The sequence below is a fragment of the Rhinolophus sinicus genome, linkage group LG12, assembly GCF_036562045.2.
Source record: "Rhinolophus sinicus isolate RSC01 linkage group LG12, ASM3656204v1, whole genome shotgun sequence".
Lineage (NCBI taxonomy): Eukaryota > Metazoa > Chordata > Mammalia > Chiroptera > Rhinolophidae > Rhinolophus > Rhinolophus sinicus.
Window position 1 is genome coordinate 24,366,996 of NC_133761.1, and position 7,132 is coordinate 24,374,127.

The 7,132-nt window shown below is 40.9% G+C and overlaps 1 pseudogene; it reads left to right on the forward strand.

Moving 5' to 3' along the window:
* The first annotated feature begins 469 nt into the window (after window positions 1-469).
* LOC141567913 (ferritin light chain pseudogene) lies at window positions 470-6,593 on the forward strand (annotated as a pseudogene).
* The last annotated feature ends 539 nt before the right edge of the window (window positions 6,594-7,132 follow it).

Sequence of the window (7,132 nt, forward strand, 5' to 3'; positions counted from 1 at the left end):
TAACCAGTGAGCTATTGGCCACTAACATAACTGCCATGGCTACGCTAGCAGCAAATCGGGGCCTAGCAAGATGATGGTGGCTGAGCCTGCAAGCGGCGCAGTGAGGGTTGCGAACAGTGTGGCTCCTGCATCCTGTGTCTCCAACCCAGCCGCCAGCGAGAATATAGTGGTATGAACCCCCTATCTATGGCTCCGTGGGTGTTCCTTTTTGGCCTCACAATATCCTGCGTTCTTGTGTGGGGAGCGGGAGGTGAGACCCTGCAGGCCGCCCCGCATGGTAGGTAGTAAATGGCCATCAACTGTGATTGGATGGCCATAAGCTGTGGCTAGTTGGCCGTCAGCTGTAACCAGTGAGCCATTGGCCACTAATATAACTGCCGTGGCTACACTAGCAGCAAATGGGGGCTAGCAAGAAGATGGTGGCTAAGCTAGCAAGGTGTGGCATGGTGGTATGGCATCCTGGCGTGGCATGGCGGAGTGTAGATTGCAGATTGCTGAGAGGCAGATTGCAGCTAGCAAGTGAGGTTGGTTGGCAGAGACAAGTGGACGGCGGGTTGCGGATCATGTGGCTACTGCCTCCTGTGTCTCCAACACAGCTGCCAGCGAGAATATAGTGGTATGACTCTCCTACCTGTGGCTCCGTGGGTGTTCCTTGTTGGCCTCACCATGTCCTGCGTTCTTATGTGGGGCGTGGGACCAGAGACCCCGCATGACACCCTGCATGACAGTGCTGTTTTAGAGAAATAGTAAAATGGGCAAGAGGTGAACAAGCCTTCAGAGGAATATGTATTTAACAGCTCAAATATCCCCGGGATTACCTTTTATCTTCTGTAACCGTCTGAATAACTACAGGAGCCCAGAAGACCCTATTACAAATATTAAGAACTGCATCCACAGCGTTAACGATATTTATGTTAGCAGCACCCTAGCTCCAACCTGCTGACCTCAGGTATTGTATAGTACCTACTTCCTTATCACTTTTCTCTTTCTATAGACCTCTCCCCAGTACACTACATTTCGATTTGTATTTCAAGTATTGTCAGAATTCTACTGTTAACCTTTTATGATTCCCTGACGGGCCTTACCTTCAAACTTGACAGATTTGTACAGGCTGCAATGAATTAAAGCGCATGTTTTCTCCCTCAGTGGCTCAGCACACGAAGAATCCCTGTGCACCAGCAGGTGGCAGCAGAAATAAATAAATAGGTTAAAAAAATGAAATACAAAGATCCAGAGAAATTCTGCCCTTTATCTAAATAAATCTTCTAGTTTCCCAGACTCAAATCTTTTTCATTCTCCCTGACTTTTCAAATATGGCAGACTAATTTGATGAGTTTTAATTAGATTGCTGTGGAAAAATCAGAATGAATGGAAACCAAGTTTTATTTATTCTCTGCACTGTTTTTTGTTTTTGTTTTTGTTGTTTTTTCCTGCCTTGGTGCTTGTCTGCCTCCAGGGAGGTCCTTTGGCAAGGCTTCCAGCAGAAGTTGTTTGGCAATCCTTTATCCTGGCTGTAATGAAAGGCTACACTCATTAAGGAGATCACGGTGGGTGACCCAGAAAGGGTAGGAGAAAGGTGATTAGAAGGTGTAGAAAGTGCTGATTCCCCAGGACTCAGGGGGAGGAGTGGGGTCCTGCAGTCTCCTCCCCAAAGTGTGCCTTGGCGAAGGCCGAACCTGTGGACTTGGGGGTTGGATAGGTGTCAGGGCAATCAGGGAGGATGGATAACTTGAGGTGCCATTCCCAATAGTTTGTTCTGCGCAAAATTGCTGGGATCTTCTTCATCTGAACCTAGAGTAGAGGAAGCCCCAGGATAATAAGGACTAAAGCTGGATGTCTTGATAACTCAATATGATGTGAGCTCAGTCTCAAGATTTATTTAGAGTCTGAGAAAATAAAGTGAAATGACATTATTTTAAACCCTTAGGTTTATAGGGCAAACTTTATCCTTTGTACAACCTTGGGTTTTTTTTTCTGCAGAAAGACCTTGCCCCACAATGGGTAGGATTGCATCTGTCCTGGCAACTTCCTCTCTTGATGAAAACTAGAAATATCTTTCATCCCTCCTTCCCATGACAGGTGCTCACTTCCTTGGGGTGGCCATTGAAGGAATAGGTACCCACTACTAGCCATCACATGCCCTTGGGGCATCGGCCCTTATACTTTAATTTGTGTGACAAGTGAACAGGGTCAATAAATTAGCCTGACTTGCAAGACATTATACCTAAACTGTACCCCTCCACAATCTCAGTTCACAGGCTGAGAAACTCAGAATACCAGGATTACAGTTTTCCACTTAAAATATTTAAAAATTAAACTTATATTAACCATGTAAACTTAACTCCCACAGCTGCTCCCCAAATATTTAAGACTTGTCATCTCACTGATATTCCTTGAAACCTTAAAAAAAGCAACTTCATCAGTTTCCAATACAAAATTTCCATAAGTCTGTATTTGGTTGCTACCACTAAGTGCAGAAAAATGAAGGTATAAAATGAATAATGACATGCAAAGCATTAGTTACAAAACTCAACTCTACAGCTCCCATGATAGCCGCTGCATTCAGCAAACCACATCTTTCACTAAACTATAAGAAGAGAAGTCCCTCTCACTGAAAATGCAGTACACTAAGTTCCTTGTTTGTGGTCACTCCTGAGTGCAATGCTTTTATTACCATTATCAAAAACTCTTTAGAGAAAGTGACTAGTACAAATGAAAAATCAAGATATATATCAGCAAGGATTAAAGATAAATGAAATAAATCACTTTTGCATTGTATAGAGACATAGAAAATAAAAATCACACAAGTCTTCTATAAAATCCGAACACCTATAAAAATCTCATAGCAAGTGTTTTTGGTAAAATCTTAAGATCAAGTACTATGCCCTGATCGGCACTCTGTAATTTAGCCAGTAGGGGGCAGTCAAAGAGTGAGTAATATAGAATTCAACTTGTCCAGGCTTTTCACATACTAGTTCTTGAAAAATTCCTTCAAGTAAACTTCCGTAACTCAATAATATCTTGTGCATTTATTATATCATTTCTGGGTTCTGAATTAATGTTACAGTTATAACAATTTTCTCCTTATAAAGTGCTTATTTCCTTTAAGTTATTCAGGATCTGGAATTTATGAATTATTGTTAACCAGACCATCTTTAATTTAATGTAGCCTAAATTGCTTTTTAAAAAGACTCACTGCAAAACAGAGAATAAAATTTGTATCTGTGAAAAGTCTGAATATAATTTAGAAATGTTGAATGAGGAATTTAGCTAGTGTATGAGGGAGCGAACTAGAAGGGGCTGCCAGATAAGGAAAGATAAGCAAACTTTCTAATGCTTACAGCCCTATCAGAAAAGTCAAACTCTTGGTTTTAATTTCCCATTACTCAAACTGCCAAATTCCCCTGAGAAACAGTGGGATGAAAACGCCTTTTGGGGGAGAATTCTGGTACTTTCCGAAGAAAACTGTGCAGAAATAGGCCTGTTTGCAGTGCTGTAGCCTCATCACTCCTAATTCATATCCCCTCTCCCCTGGTGAAGTAGTAAATAAGTATCAAAATCAAGAACTTCAAATGAAGATGAAATGAAGTATAGTTTTAAAAATGGGTGAAAGTTCAAGACTGACATTTTAAATTAAAAAACAATGTTTTCACATGCTGAAACAGAAATCAAGCAACATTCATATTTGATTCAATCCAGCAAACAACTTATTGCTTCTGTGCCCATCACTGATGGCCAAAGGGAACAGAATATGACCAGGATAAGCAATAGCCATTGTAGAAGCTGTTGTAGGGAACCCTTCTTGCCCATCTCGGTGGAATGGGATGCTGCTGACCACTTTCCGTGCCAGTGGTTCTCAAAATGTGGTGTGATCTCCTTCTCCCAAACCAGCAGTATATCATAAATTGATAACCCAGATTCACCTGGGCATTCATCAAATGCAAATCAATAATGCTGTTTGTGGCACCGAGCAACTGTTTTAACAAGCCCTCCATGTGATTCTGTTGGGAGCACATGTTTGACACCGAAGTCACTGTCCCTGGGCAAGTAGATTAATTTACCTGCTATACTGAAAGAAAAAACTGGGAAGGAAAGAACTCCACAGCTGCTGCCTTCATCCTATTGAAATTCCCGCCCCACTTCTCTTTGCTAATCTCAGTAATACCCATCCCTCACTGCCTGGTATGAATTTCTTTTCCTGGCTTGTCTGAGTCACCAGGGACCCCCTTCTTCTTCTGGTGCCCATAGAATTAATGGCCAAGAGTTTTTACCTAACACTCCCCTGTTCTCCTTCATTATTCATATCCTATTTTCTCAAATTCATTGTGACTAGATAGCATGTTAGTTTCCTTCATAGTCTCAGCATTGCAGTAGGTGTTAGCATATATGTGTTGATCATAACTTACTGCTCATGCATCTTTAACACTTTTATTTCTGAGTATTCAAGAAATGAATCAAATTTTGGTTATGTAATTTTAATACATTCGTTGATTTAACTTTTGAATCCATCATTTTTTAAAAGTCTCATGGAGACAAAGCAAATTGGTGATTGCCTAGGATTGGGGAGTTGGGGAAACATAGAGACTGACTACTCATGTATATTAGAGTTTCTTTGGGGGGGGTGATGAAAAGATTCTAAAATTGATTGTGGTAGTGGTGGTTGCACAATTATGTGACTATATTAAAAACTATTATTTTAAATGAGTGAATTGTAGTGCATGTGAAATATATCTTAACAAAGCAGTTATTAAAAACAATCTTACATGATAAAGAGTAGTGATACAGATGCAAGAAATTTCAACTACAGGTAAAGCCTGTGCTTTTTTTCACAATGCAAAAATTCCAAAAGAAGTCACCCAAAATATTCTGAGTCATCAATTTATGATATATTTAAATAAGCATTAAATGGTCCCACTCTCTAAGTTTTCTTAAACTAGTCCAGGAAATGGATTTGTTTAAGTAAAAGAAGATGTGTGAACAGCTTGTTTTTTCTCATAAAATGTCTAACTTTTCTATAAGGATCAAGTTACTATTTCTGAGATCAAGAAAAGTAAATATGGAAAAAATACAGAAAGAAACATAAAGACAACTTCTTATATTGCAAAGAGACAGACAGGTTCTTTAGAAACGGTAATTGTGTTAAGACTGTGAGATTTACACTGTTTTAAACTTCTATGTAGCTCCATCTTCTCTGCTAGATCCTGAACTTCACTGCGATCTTCAAGAGGGACTGCTAAACACATTCCTTCTTCCCTGTCTGGATTCTGGATTAACCGAAAAGCAAGGCAGGGAATAGAGTTGATAAAAAAAAAAAAAAAAAAAAATAGTATTTTCACTTAGATACTGGTAGATTTGTCTCTATGACTTAGAGAACATAAAGGGAAGTTTGAAGTCATGAAACTCTTTTTGAAAAACTCATCCTTTTCCTCCTTGATTTCCTTTTTTCATAGGTGTATATGAAGTATGCTAAATGCTGCACTATTTCTGGGGAGATTTTATTTCTAAATTCCAAACCACTTTCGTATCCAGGAAAGGGATTTTTCAAAAACTGATGGAAGTCTTGGTGACATGTTTTAAAGAAATGGAGATAGCTGCTAGGTGGTCCTGCAGCTCTGTCTCTTGCTTCAAGAATGAATAATAATGAATGTCAACTGTAATTTTATATATATATATATATATATATATATATATATATATATATATATGGTCACAGGATGTGGAGTACAGCATAAGGAATAGAGTCAGTGGAAATGTAACAGCTATGTACGATGTTAGGGGGATGGGGCGTTATCACTTTTTGACAGGTATAAATGTCTATTACATTGTTTTATATACCTGAAACTAATTAAAAAGAAAAGAATGACTGAACATAACAGACCCATGGATCCCCCTTCTTTCAGCCTCCCACCATCCTCTGATGTCCTTTCCGGTCACAAACTCCGGAATCATCTCAGCCATTCTCTGCCTCAGAGACCAGCCAACACCGTATTTTGAGTTTGGCTCCTTATTGTAGACCAACTACGAGTTCACAGATTCATCAGAATTATTCCACCCAGGTGGAGGTCGCCATCAATAGCCTGGTCAATCTACATCCACGGGCCTCTTACTCCTACGTCTCTCTGGCTGTCTTTTTCCGCAGCACCAAGGTGACTCTGCAGAGCGCGGGCCATTTTTCCCCTGAGTTGGCAGAGGAGAAGCACGACAACACCCAGCGTCTCTTGAAGATGCAAAGTCAGTGTGGCTTCCATGCCCTCTTGCAGACCTGCAGAAGCCAACCAGCGATGAGTGAGGTAAAGCCTGGATGCCACGGAAGCCACCATAGTCCCAGACAAGAACTTGAACCAGGTCGTTTGGGATCTGCATGCCCTGGGTTCAGCCCATACAGGCCTGCATCTGTGTGACTTCCGGGAGAGCCACTTCCTAGATGAGGTGAAACTCATGGAGAAGATAGCAACCACATGACTAACCTCTGAAGGCTGGTAGGCCCCAAAGGAGCACTGGGCGAGCCTTCGAAAGGCTCACCCTCAAGCAGAACTGGGAGCGTCTGGAGCCCAGCAGCATTGAGGGGCCCCTCTGCATCCCCTTGGTGTTAGGGCTTCTGCCTGAAGCTCTCCCTGCAGCTAGAAGGCAGTTTTTAACCACCCTAGAACCCTCTCCCAAGTCATGTATCAAATGGAAACAATATAGCTTTTTGCAGAAAAAAAACATGGAGAAATCACAGTGTATTTATTACTAGCAACCACAATGGTCTACTCTTTTATTAACAAGGGTTAACGTTTTTATTATCGTTGTTTTACAGGCAACTGAGGCATGGAGACATAAAGCCTAAGGTCACTCGGTGAGTGACGAAGCCAGTTCTGAACAGTCTGTCTTCAGAGCCTGAGTGCTTAACCATCACATTTTGCTGCCTCCAGTGAGTAAATCTTTATATGAATGAGCCTTCCCCATTGCCAAGGCACGTTCCCTGTGCTGATGGGAAAATAACACAGCAGTGATGTGTTGCTAAAACGGGACAAATAAAAAAAACAAGATTATGGCAAAACCCTGGATTAGAGTAGGTGCCCATTCTAGCTACTTAATATGAGCATTGTTCCTAACTTGTAAACCTAGAGGCAAATTAGGTTTACAAATT